We start from the raw sequence: 14126 nt of genomic DNA, 5'->3' as shown, positions 1-14126 counted from the left end.
AGACCCCTGTCCCTTATTACGCTGCTGTGATATTAGCTGTCACCACCTTGCGGTTTCGTTGACTTGATATGCGTCACTCAGCATAGAGCCTTCATAGGCGGGTCTAATGCATGATATGTTCAGAAAACATGCTTATAACTTTTCATTTTCTTGATAGTAGTTTATCAGTGCAATGAAAAGCTACTATCGAGAAAATATTATTCATTGCACTGTATAACTATATTTGAAACACTTACTCTCCAAAAGCTCTCGATATACAGCGTGGTTCACGAAGTTATGCAAATATTTTAATATTTTATTTTACAAAACTATAGAAAAAAGTTCATATAAACATAGATCGCCGAATGTTTAGTTATGGAGTTACGGCTAATAAAAGATTTGCCTGGAATTTAGTAACTCCGCTACTATGAAGCCATCGCAAAACTGTGCGAGGTTAAAGTACAGCACGATTTCCATTTATTTTGTAATTATTGGTCTGGTGAATCTAATAAAACATACCCCAGTCGTGTTGCAGTAGCAACTGCATGCTGTGTGGGTTGGTTCAAATGGCTCTGAGCACTGTGGGACTTAACTTCTGAGGTCATCAGTCCCCTAGAACAGAGAACTACTTAAACCTAACTAACCTAAGGTCATCACACACATCCATGCCCGAGGCAGGATTCGAACCTGCGCTGCGACCGTAGCAGTCGCTCGGTTCCAGACTGAAGCGCCTAGAACCGCGTGGCCACTCCGGCCGGCTGCTGTGTGGGGAAGAAGTGTCAGAAGGTTGGCGAACATAGCTCGGCAGATGGCCACTATATAACGTAGTCTCCTAAACCACTAACGAAGTAATTCACTTCTTCTGTATCATGGTGCAAAGCAACATTTTGTGTCTGTGTGTGTGCGTGTCACCAGCTTCTTACTGATTTGATGCGGCCCACCACGAATTCCTCTCTTCATCTCAGAGTAGCACTTGCAACCTACGTCCACAATTATTTTCTGGTTGTTCTCCTCTACAGTTTTTGCCCTGTACAGCTCCCTCTAGTACCATGGAAGTCATTCCCTGATGTCTTTACAGATGTCCTGTCATCCTGTCCCTTCTACTTGTCAGTGTTTTTCACATATTCCTTTCCTCTCTGATTATGCGCAGAATCTCCTCATTCCTTACAGTATCAGTCCACTTAATGTTCAAATTTCGTCTGTACCACAACATATCGAATGCTTGTATTCTCTTCTGTTCCGCTTTTCCCTACAGTCCATGTTTCATTACCATACAATGCTGTGCCGCAAACACACATTCTCAGAAATGTCTCCCTCAAACTGAGGCCTATGTTTGACACTAGTACACTTCTCTTGGGCAGGAATGCCCTTCTTGCCAGTGCTGGTCTGCTTTTGACATTCTTCTTCATCCGTCGGTCATTGGTTATGTTGCTGTCTAGGCAGCAGAATTCCTTAACCCCATCTACTTCGTGACCAATACAGCGCAAAAGAATTTAAATTGCTTCAAACGTGAAACTTACTAATACGAATGTTAAATCTGTCCGTCACGTCTCTAAAGCTTTCCGCTCCGTGACCAGCGACCCACAGAAAATCAGACGCGCTGTAGATGAAGCAGCTTCCCGCTTCCGCTGCCGCACGAGGCCGCAAGCGAAAAACTCCCATAAATTTAGTGACAATATACTACGGGACCACATTCTCGAAATAATCTTCGTTTTTTCTTTTTCGCATCGAGTAACACTTCCAACTCCTCGTCAGTCTGATTCAATGGATACCTGGAATAAATGACCTTTATGAGTTTCATGTTTCAAGCAACTGCAATTCTTTTGCGCTTTCACAAGTACAGGCAATTTTGTAGGAACAAGTAAAATGTCTACTTGATACTTAACGATGAAGTGTAAACATGAAATAGTCTAGTAAAAGTGTGTGCTGGACCGAGACTCGGGGGCGTCAGTCGTGCTTGGTTAGCTCCGTTGGTAGAGCACCTGCCCGCGAAAGGAAAAGGTCCAGAGTTCGAGTCTGGGTCCGGCACACAGTTTTAATTGCCAGGAAGTTTCATATCAACACACACTCCACTGCTGAGTGGAAATCTCATTCATGAAATAGTCGAACACGGGAATTGCAACAGGCTATAAAAGTTTGAAGAACCCGCCACAAACAAAACACGAATCACCTGGAGGCTACCGCCACTCAACTCAAGACAGCTCTGCCCCAGCTTGTGAGCGCCAGAAAAATTTTTCTGGGCAGACTCTGGCTGCTTGCATTTAAGCCACGCTCCAAGTAGTCAGTAGGGATGGCGGTTATCACTGAAACAACTGGTTTTAGGATACGCCGGTTTCTTTCCCTGCGAGTTTAACCTCACTGTTAAAACTGTTCAAAATAATTAGTTTCTAAAATCGATTTTTGGTTTTTTATTCCTACTGTTCTCTATAACAAATGTATACTTCCAACTAAGCTTGAGAAATTTTGTTTCTCTTATTGTCAAAATACATAAATCAATTTATTAGATTAAATAGGCAAATAAAACAAAACTTACCCGTCAATTGTTTGCCACTTTTCTAGAAAAATCGTAAGTACTTGAATACCACAAAAAATCACCGGCATTCTCCTACTGAATCTGTTTGAAACTCAGCTCAAAAACTATGTTTTAATTTCGGATCCTACCACTACATGGGCGCCGGCCGCTGTGGCCAAGCGGTTCTAGGCACTTCAGTCCGGAACCGCGCTGCTGCTACGGTCCCAGGTTAGAATCTTGCTTCGGGCATGGATGTGTGTGATGTTCTTAGGTTAGTTAGCTTTAAGTAGTTCTAAGTAGTGGTCCGATGAACTCAGATGTAAAGTCCCATAGTGCTTAGAGCCATTTTTGAACTACATGGGCATTACGAATAGGTGCGAAAGTGTAAAAAGTGAGGTAGCAGAGCCCTGTCTTTCGTGTTAATTTGTCTGTTTCCAAGGGCTACAAGCAGATAAATACGTATTATGTAAACGCAGGCAGCAAATCAGCTATTTTTATTGTATACTATGACTGAATGTTTGTTAAGTTTTTAATTTATTACTTTTAACATAGTTCCTTCCTCTTTTATTATTTTATAGAAATGGCAGACAGATCTTCAGTCTTTTAAAATAAACGAAGCATTGTACTTTGGAAAAAACGACATTTTGTCAATTGAGTGAGTGATTGGTTATTTCGTAAAAAATATTATTTATTAATAGACGCAATAACATTCTTTCGACACATTCATAATCGGTTTTGGTCATACAATGACCATCTTCAGATTCTAAAGGGGACATACACAGAACACAGGTTCCTGCATTGTCAAAAAAAAAAAAAAAAAAGAACGCGTGAACATATGTTCAGTGTATGGTGCCTTTAGAATCTGGAGATGGTCATTGTATGGCCGAAACCGGCTATATCTCTGCCATAAGAATTTGACTGCGTGTATAAACAAACAAAACAATTTTAGAAAGCATTGTACTTCAGTGTTATGTGACTTCGTAAAAATATATACAGACTGCGGGTGGTACGATTCAGCAATACAATGGACATCCGGCGACGACAGCGAGAAACTACCGCAATAGACGCGTGTTGCACGTTGCACGTACACGCGTACCTTAAGCCACGACACACGGCAACAGCCACTTTAATGTCTCAGCAGTGCTGTATCAATTCTTATGTCGCGTGTTTGTTGCTCGCTTCTGTTCGTATTGTTATAAAAACAGCATTGATCGCTCTTCCTATTTTATCTAATAACGCAGTATAAGAAACGAATAAAAAGTACTGCCTCTTTAAAAATAAGCTTATTTAAAATAAAAAATTGGCACTGCCGCTATAGCTAATTGATTCTCGGTTTTTTACTCTTTTATGCCGCGCGGGATTTGCCGAGCGGTCCAAAGCGCAGCAGTCATGGATTGTGCGGCTGGTCCCGGCGGAGGTTCGAGTCCTTCCTCGGGCATGGGTGTGTGTGTTTGTCCTTAGGCTAATTTAGATGAAGTAGTGTGTAAGCTTAGGGACTGATGACCTTAGCAGTTCAGTCCCAAAATATTTCACACACAGGTACATACTCGTTTATGAATAAAAAATAATCGCCTGTCATAAACGAGACCGAATAAATGGCGAAAATTACCAGTTGTTCGGAACTAAAATACAGTGGAAACTCGATTAACCGTCATCTTCGGGACCCTGGTCGTGACGGTTGAGCCAATAGACGGATAACAGAAACACTGTATTCCTCCAAAACATAACCACAATCAATTATTTTATGTATAGACACATATCACTCTCACAGTAATATAATAATATTTCGGAGCGAAAACAAATTAAACACGATTGTAATAGCAAATAAAACTATTTATTACATTATAAAAACATCCTTATAGTAGCTACAATATACGTAATGCACAGTATTGTACTGTACTATAAACTTAGAGGTGAAATAGTTTATCTAGCTTGGAAATAGTCAATTTCTTCTGCCTTTTTGATGTTCGAGCTTTCACCGCGGCAATATTTCTTATTTTTCGGAGCAGTAGTGCCTGCGTTGCATTAGCGTCTTCTTGACTTTCGAACCATTCTATACACTTGGACAGCATTGTTTCGGCCTCTGAATGGCTAATAGTTTGTTTTTCTTCATGGTTTGAACATTCGTCTTCATCAGCCACTTCTTCTTCTTCTTTGGTGGCACTTACGCTCGCAACAATTTCGTTATCACTCAAAATTTGAAAACCACGGTCCACTTTGTCACACTCTAATCACCTTGATACTTCTTCTGATGTCAAATTTGTGCTGATTTGTAAATTATTGCACAAACTGACCATCTCGTCAACTGTCACACACTCAGATTCCTCCGATTCTTCACCTATACGTTTCTCAAGCGTTTTATAATTTCAAGTTTTTGATCAAGTCCTAAAACAACACGTTTACGTTTTCCAGACATTTTATCAAGTCACTGTATCACACACAGCTGCACTAAATACGGTAGTGTAAAATATTAGTCAATAAAGCTTATTCAAGTGGAAAACACGTAACACGGCACACCCCACTAGTTACACTGCGACAATCACACTCTTCTCGCCACAACTGGAAACCGATCCAGTGGTGATAGTTGACTCACAAGTGAGATAAAGACAAGAAAAGGGGGAGATGTGTTAGCACGTCAACTGAAGGTCATATTTTATATACCATTCTACGGCGGGCGGGTTCATTCACTTCCCACTAAAATGGAGTAAATAAACAAAGCGAACGCGTCACTGCATCTTGGAGCAGTTTGTTATTGCAGTACTATTATGCTGTTACAGCAGTGACGGTTAACAGAAACTGACGGTTTAAAGCGTGACGGTTAATCTAGTTTTTACTGTGCCGATATCAGTATTAAACGATCGGTTTTAGCGATCCCTAGGAAGCAGAAGCGGGAGAGAGCATTGGATACACTAGATATCAGATGCGCGTGAGTCCACTGGTCGCCGCTCGAAAGAGCCCCTGTCGCCTGTCCGTGGCCTCGTTGTCGTTCAACCCCTTTGCAGAGACGCCCACTTGTGTATCTCGGGGACAGCCTACGAGTTGGGCCTCCCGGGGAGTTACGTTCCCAGGCGCCGCCCTTCGTCAGACTCCATCTCGTCAGCGTGTCATGCTCAATGGAGAGAAGTCTGCCGAAGTAAGAGTGATTTCAGGTGTGCCGCAGGGGAGTGTCGTAGCACAGTTGCTATTCACAATATACATAAATGACCTTGGGATGAGATCGGAAGTTCACTGAGGCTTTTTGCGGATGACGCTGTGGTATATCGAGAGGTTATAACAATGGAAAATTGTACTGAAATGCTGGAGGATCTGCAGCGAATTGACGGACGGTGCAGGGAATGGCAATTGAATCTCAATTTAGACAAGTGTAATGTGCTGCGAATACATAGAAAGATATAACCCTTGTCGTTCAGCTACAATATAGCAGGTCAGCAACTGGAAGCAGTTAATTGCATAAATTATCTGGGAGTACGCATTAGAAGTGATTTAAAATGGAATGATCATATAAAGTTGATCGTCGGTAAAGCAGATGACAGACTGAAATTCTTTGGAAGAATCCTAAGGAAATGCAATCCGAAAACAAAGGAAGTAGGTTACAGTACGCTTGTTCGCCCACTGCTTGAATACTGCTCAGCAGTGTGGGATTCGTACCAGATAGGGTTGATAGAAGAGATAGAGAAGATCCAACGGAGAGCAGTGCGCTTCGTTACAGGATCATTTAGTAATCGCGAAAGCGTTACGGAGATGATAGATAAACTCCAGCGGAAGAATCTGCAGGATAGACGCTCAGTAACTCGGTACGGGCTTTTGTTGAAGTTTCGAGAACATACCTTCACCGAGGAGTCAAGCAGTATATTGCTCCTTCCTACGTATATCTCGCGAAGAGACCATGAGGATAAAATCGAAGAGGTTATAGCCCACATAAAGGCAAACCGACAATCTTTCTTTCCACGGACAGTACGAGACTGGAATAGAAGGAACAACCTCCTACGCAGTGTGCGATTTGTGCTTTTACCAGTGGGGGGGGGAGGGAGGATGTCCTGTTACTAGCTTGTACCGTGACGTTACCCATGATTAAACAGTTATTTATAAATAGATGTTAATGCCGAAACTCACTATTCGCGCGTATGCACTATCAGAAAAGCCATCCCTTGTTAAATCTTTAAAAGTACATTATAGGTAAAGCTTATTTACAGAACCATCTACATATACTTATACGAGGGGAATTCAAAAAGTAAAGGTACAGTTGTGGAAAGCTGTACTTATTCTGATGATAGAAAACTGAAACATGTGTTATTTTTCTACGGAGCTTCCATCGACTTCAATGCAGTTTTCCCGACGTTTCACGAGGGTTTTTTTTTTTTTATTTCATCAGAAAATACGTTTATCGGTTCCATCTGTAACAAATTGACCAGCAATGACGTCTTCATCACTTTCAAATCTTCTTCCCTGTAACGCTTCCCTTAAAGATCCAAACATGTGAAAATCGCTTGGAGTCAGGTCTGGACTTTATGGTGGATGTTCCAGCACCTCGAATCTCAACTCCTTTATTGTGTCGGCTGTCCGTTTGGCAGAATGTGGGCGAGCCTTATCTTGCTGCAGGATGACATCTGTTCACAGTTGTCCACGACGTTTGGATTTGATTGCAGGTTTCAGTTTCGTGCGCAACACATCACATCCACCATACAATACAGACTTGGCTCTAAAGACTCGTTAACGCTGGGTTGACGTCTTGCAACATTGTGGCGTGCTACGGAAATGTGGCGTGTGTCGTCTTTTCATTTAGTTCTAAATATTTTGAAATGCTTACGTACCACATAACACTTTTTCAATATTAATAAGTAAACATATTAATAGTATTAATAGTGAGACTGTAATAAAAACTTTCAGTGTTCGGCTGGACAAATTTAAATTATATGTAAAGTATTAGTCCAGTGCGTGAGAAATAAACATCCCAGGTAGGGATGCATAAGCTAAAACCAGAGGAGGGGATGGTCTGATGCAGAGGGCGGGGGGGGGGGGGGGGGGGAATCCCCCATCCCCCTCCCCCTGCAAATCGCACACTGCTCCTACGTATATCTCGCGAAGAGGCCATGAGGATAAAATCAGTGAGATTAGAGCCCACACAGGGGCATACCGACAATCCTTCTATCCACGAACAATACGAGATTCGAATAGACGGAAGAACCGATAGAGGTACTCAGGGTGCCCTCCGCCACACACCGTCAGGTGGCTTGCGGGGTGTGGATGTAGATGTAGATGTAGATATTTGGAGAGTATAGTCGCTGGAATGACGCTCTATTCCGCTCCGCAGAGCAAGCAGGCGACGTTCAGTCTCGCGGTGGAGAGTGGTGGTGACGTCGTGGCTCATCAGAGGTTGCGTAACGCCTCGGTGACGGAGCCCTCGCGCACAGTGGGCGGGAGCCTGCCAGAATCTTCGTCGCCCGCGGCTGCGGCTGCAGCTGCCCGGCCTGCCCCGGCACGGGAGAAAGCGCCGCCCTTGGCCGGCAGCGGGCAGCCGGCGGCCGCTTTCGCTCTCCGCTGCCCTCGCCCGTCCCCGAGCAGCCGAGACGACACCGGCACCTCGCCCACGGCTCCACCACATGACCCGCAAACGGCGCAACACGGCAGTGGGGGACCGCGCCATGCACACACTGTCGTACGGCCCTAGACCCTTCCTCTCGTTTCCGGCATAAGTGGGGCGAAGGCACGATCGTGTAGCCCACTGGTGGATCATAGTCGAGTGTCAGGGAACACCAGGCTAGCTCGTATGAAGAGACCTCCATCTACCAGTGCTTTGGGAATTAATCTGCACCTGGGCAGAGTCAACACGTGATTTACTAGCGGCGTTACAACTCAAATGTTCACGTTTACAACCTACACTGATCAGAGCACAAATGTAAGGATATAGAGGCTTATCTCACGAGGGGTAAGATAGATGATGCCTACAGGAAAATTAAACAGACCTTTGGGAAAAAGAGAACCACTTGTATCAAGAGCTCAGATGGAAAACCAGTTCTAAGTAAAGAAGGGAAAGCAGAAAGTTGGAAGGTGTATATGGAGGGTCTATTCAGGGGCGATGTTCTTGAGGACAATATTATGGAAATGGAAGAGGATGTAGATAAAGATGAAATGGGAGATATGATACTGCGTAAAGAGTTTGACAGAGCACTGAAAGACCTTTGTCGAAACAAGGCCCCGGTAGTAGACAACATTCCATTGGAACTACTGACGGCCTTGGGGGAGCCAATCCTGACAAAGCTCTACCATATGGTGAGTAACATGTATGAGACAGGCGAAATACCCTCAGACTTCAAGAAGAATATAATGATTCCAATCCCAAAGAAAGCAGGTGCTGGCAGATGTGAAAATTTCCGTACATCTACATCGACACTCCGTAAGCCACCTGACGGTGTGTGGCGGAGGGTACCCTGAGTACCTCTATCGGTTCTCCCTTCTATTCCAGTCTCGTATTGTTCGTGGAAAGACGGATTGTCGGTATGCTTCTGTGTGGGCTCTAATCTCTCTGGTTTTATCCTCATGGTCTCTTCGCGAGATATACGTAGGAGGGAGCAATATACTGCTTGACTCCTCGGTGAAGGTATGTTCTCGAAACTTTAACAAAAGCCCGTAACGAGCTACTGAGCGTCTCTCATGCAGAGTCTTCCACTGGTGTATATCTATCATCTCCGTAACGCTTTCGCGATTACTAAATGATCCTGTAACGAAGCGCGCTGCTCTCCGTTGGATCTCTTCTATCAACCCTCTCTGGTACGGATCCCACACCGGTGAGCAGTATTCAAGCAGTGGGCGAACAAGCGTACTGTAACCTACTTCCTTTGTTTTCGGATTGCATTTCCTTAGCATTCTTCCAATGAATCTGTCTGGCATTTGCTTTACCGACGATCAACTTTATATGATCATTCCATTTTAAATCACTCCTAATGCGTACTCCCAGATAATTTATGAGATTAACTCCTTCCAATTGCTGACCTGCTATATTAAAGATAAATATTCATATTAAGACGGTAACTGTTCTCGAAAGAACAGATTACTGTTGTTCACCGTGCAGCTTTCCCCTGGAATAAGTGATGACTAACTGAAACGCTCAGCTGCCGACAGGTGTTGTTGATATACCTCGATGTGGACAGCTGAAAATGTGTGCCCCGACCGGGACTCGAACCCGGGGTCTCCTGCTTACATAGCAGACGCTCTGTCCATCTGAGCCACCAAGGACACATCAGTTTAATAAGTCACAGCTGCAAAATACTAACGCGAATTCTTTGCAGAGGAATGGAAAAACTAGTAGAAGCTGACCTCGGGGAAGATCAGTTTGGATTCCGTAGAAATATAGGAACACGTGAGGCAATACTGACCTTACGACTATTTTTTAGAAGCTAGATTAAGAAAAGCCAAACCTACGTTTCTAGCATTTATAGACTTAGAGAAAGCTTTTGACAATGTTGACTGGAATACTCTCTTTCAAATTCTAAAGATGGTAGCGTTAAAATACAAGGAGTGAAAGACTAATTACAATTTGTACAGAAACCAGATGGCAGTTATAAGAGTCGAGGGGCATGAAAGGGAAGCAGTGGTTGGGAAGGGAGTGAGACAGGGTTGTAGTCTCTCCCCGATGTTATTCAATCTGTATATTGAGTAAGCGGTGAAGCAAAAAAAGTAAAATTTGGAGTAGGTATTAAAATCCATGGAGAAGAAATAAAAACTTTGAGGTTCGCCGATGACATTGTAATTCTGTCAGAGACAGCAATGGACTTGGAAGAGCAGTTGAACGGAATGGACAGTGTCTTGAAAGGAGGATATAAGATGAACATCAACAAAAGCAAAACGAGGATAATGGAATGTAGTCGAATTAAGTCAGGTGATGCTGAGGGAATTAGATTAGGAAATGAGACACTTAAAGTAGCAAAGGAGTTTTGCTATTTGGGGAGCAAAATAACTGATGATGGTCGAAGTAGAGACGATATAAAATGTAGACTGGCAATGGCAAGGAAAGCGTTTCACAAGAAGAGAAATTTGTTAACATCGAGTATAGATTTAAGTGACAGGAAGTCGCTTCTGAAAGTATTTGTATGGAGTGTAGCCATGTATGGAACTGAAACATGGACGATAAATAGTTTGGACAAGAAGAGAATAGAAGCTTTCGAAATGTGGTGCTACAGAAGAATGCTGAAGATTATATGGGTAGATCACATAATTAATGAGGAAGTATTGAATATGATTGGGGAGAAGAGAAGTTTGTGGCACAACTTGACCAGAAGAAGGGATCGGTTGGTAGGACATGTTCTGAGGCATCAAGGGATCACCAATTTAGTATTGGAGGGCATCGTGGAGGGTAAAAATCGTAGAGGGAGACCAAGAGATGAATACACTAAGCAGATTGAGAAGTATCTAGGTTGCAGTAGGTACTGGGAGATGAAGTAGCTTGCACAGGATAGAGTAGCATGGAGAGCCGCATCAAACCAGTCTCAGGACTGAAGACCACAACAACAACAACAGATGTTCGATGGGTTCATGTCAAGCGATCTGGATGACTACATCTTTCACGCGAATTGTCCAGAATGTTTTTCAAACCAACCGTGAGCAGTGTGATTTATAGGGCAAACCATGCGCACTGTACAGAAACGATGCGTCGAACACCAGCGGTACACACGTCTTATTCAGTCCAACAAATCAGCAGTTGCCGAACATTGCATTTGTACTGGCCATGCCATGGATTATAGAGATGTCAAGGTTTTAACTACTGCTTCGTCTTTCTGGGACTCAGTTGTTAAGGAAGCTGTAGAAATGCAACTAGCCGACGACCTGCTAAACCGTGAAGACAGTGCTTGGCAATGCTTGGAAACCGCTGGTTTCACACCTTCGTTCGGAATGAATTTCTGACTCTCAACTTCTGACAGATGTTACCACTTTTAAAGATTAATTGTTTATTTACAAGCACGGTGGATTCGCAGCAGCACTATTTTTTTGCACTCTGCGCTTATATGGTTATCTTTGCTATATACATCTTTATCCATGACTAGCGCAGCAGTGGCTACTTTGATGTCTTTGACGCATGCGCTCTCAATTCTCAGCAGATTTGTATCACGTGACTCTCCGTATAAATTGGCACGCGGAAACGCTATTAACTCAGTCTCCGACTCGCCTTGAAGACGGCTGGGAGGTTTCTAGCCGAAATATCGCATGAAGAACTGTCGCTGTCCCGTGTGCACGCCCGAAAGATGATGCAACACCCGTGAGCAGTTGTGGCCTGGTGACATATTTAGGAACTTGAAGTCCATGAATGGCTGCAAATGGTCTCCAAGTAGCGGAGCGTAACCATTAACAGTCAATGACAGGTTCACTTGGACCAGAAGTCCCAGTCAATTGCACATTAACACAGTCGACACAATTATGTAGCCACCACCAGTTTGCTCAGCGCCTTATCGACAAGTTGGGTCCATGGCTTCGTGGGGTGTGCACCACACTCCAACCCTACCATCACCTCTTTGCCGCTGTAATCGGGTCTCATCGGTTTTGCAGTCATCTAGCGTCCAGGTCACGAGCCCGGGAGAGGCGCTGCAGGCGGTGTCGTGCTGTTAGCAAAGGCACTCGCACCGGTCGTCTGCAGCCATTGCCCCTTAACGGCAAATTTCGCTTCCCTGTCGTAAAGGATACGTTCGTCGTAGTCTTACATTGATTTCTGCGGTTATTTCACGCAATGTTGCTTGTCTGTTAGCACAGATATCTCTACACAAACGCCGCTGCTCTCGGTTGTTAAGTGAAGGCCATCGGCCGCTGCGTTGTCCGTGGTGAGAGGTAATACGTGACATCTGGTATTCTCGACACACTCTTGATGCTCTGGATATCGGAATACTGAATTAGCTAACGTTTTTTGACATGTAATATCTCAAGCGTCTAGCTGCAACTACAATTCCGCTTTCAAAGTCTGTTAATTCCCGTCATGCGACCATAATCACCTCGGAAACCTTTGCACATGAATCGCCTGAGTACGAAGGTCAGCTGCACCGATGCACTGCTCTTTTAAATCTTGTCTACGCCACGCTTCTACCATCTGTATGTGTGTATTTCTCTACCCCATGACTTTCGTCACTTCAGTTTATGAGGAAAAATAACGATAAAACTGTCTCCAAATTTCACTTTTTTCTGATAGAAATGCGAGCAAAATGTTACGCAGTTTACAGCTCATACTTTATGGCATAAAATCTAGATATCGAAAAGGAATTGTAACAAAGTTTTTTTGGTACAGACTGCCTCACTTTTTGTGAAAGAGTTTGAAGCAACCCTTTACCTGTGAGAAACAGAGGTACTGGTTCCATTTCATTCATTGTTTTAGATACGATACTGCCGTGCTCATATTTACATGTTCACGGTGAAAAGCTGTCAGCCGCTACGTGTTCTCACGTTAATTCAGCGACATCGTCAGCATTCATTGTTTTAGATACGATACTGCCGTGCTCATATTTACATGTTCACGGTGAAAAGCTGTCAGCCGCTACGTGTTCTCACGTTAATTCAACGACATCGTCAGTTATAGTATTAGTGGGTACTAGATCATCGAGACCAGATCTTGGGTCAGTGTTAAAATGTCGCCTAATAGGATGACTCACGTTTCTGCCTGCTGCAGGTGGACGGGTTGTGTGCGCTTACTCTGTCATCGAGGCGAATGGCTGCTGGGGGCCACGACGACAGCTGTGTGCGTTACTGCGGGCAACCTCCATTCATGTTTGACGTCTTCCGAGACGGCGATCTCATCTTCCATCATGATAACTGTCCGTATCGTGAGGGCTGAATCGTGTTACAGTCGTCAGAGTAGAATAATAGCCAACTCTAGTTTATGTCTTGGCCACCAAATTGGTCTAATCTGAGGACGCAGCTCCACCCCCTCAAACCATCGTCCTGCAATCTACAGGAATTGTGTGACTTGTGCATAGAGCTCTGGTACCGCCTGCACGGATCAGCCAAAACATAATGTCCACTGCCCGCTGCAAGGCTGGATGCCTCCTTGTGGCGTTACGGGCACGTGACGTACTAAAAAAGCTCAGCAGACACGGACGGGGGATTAACCTGGCGAAGATAAGGGCTGCAAACAGAGAAATCCATTGAGATGAGTGACTTTTACAAAAGACAGGTTATTGTTACGCAGAGCTTGTGAACGAGTATCTCGAAAACGGCGAATCTGGTCGAATGTTCACGTGCTACTGTCGTGAGCATCTGCGAAAGTGGTATAGGAGCAGTGAAACTGCCACTAGGCGCTAATGGTTGGACGTCCACGACGTGTGGCGTTTGGAGACTTGACTGCTCTTTAAATTAGGATAGATGGCGATCTGTGGTACGTCTGACGAAAGAGCACAATGCCGGTGGACTGACATGTGTTTCGGAGCACCCCATTCAGCGCATGTTGTCGAACAGGGAGCTCCGCAGCAGACCACCCCTGCGTTTTCATACGTTGGCCCAACGACGCCGTCAGTTACAGTTGTAGTTGGCTCGGGATGATCGACACTGAGCCGTGTCGTCTCACTCGGATGAATCACGTTTTTGCTACACAAGGTCAATGGTCGCCTCCATAAACGCTGTCATCGAAGCAAACGGTTGCTCGAAACGTGCATCGCGGCGCGGA

General features: G+C 44.2%; 1 protein-coding gene and 1 non-coding gene across 2 annotated transcripts in view; one reads left to right on the top strand and one right to left on the bottom strand.

Moving 5' to 3' along the window:
- Positions 1-14126, top strand: part of LOC126284543 (scavenger receptor class B member 1-like) — a 212660-nt gene that overhangs the window by 47046 nt on the left and 151488 nt on the right. The window lies entirely within an intron of this gene.
- Positions 9651-9724, bottom strand: Trnat-ugu (transfer RNA threonine (anticodon UGU)). The gene has a single exon. It is a non-coding gene; the product is annotated as a tRNA-Thr (tRNA).

The sequence above is a fragment of the Schistocerca gregaria genome, chromosome 8 (genome assembly GCF_023897955.1).
Source record: "Schistocerca gregaria isolate iqSchGreg1 chromosome 8, iqSchGreg1.2, whole genome shotgun sequence".
NCBI lineage: Eukaryota > Metazoa > Arthropoda > Insecta > Orthoptera > Acrididae > Schistocerca > Schistocerca gregaria.
The sequence above is the reverse complement of the archived record's forward strand: the minus strand, read 5'-3'. Positions and strand labels throughout refer to the sequence as shown.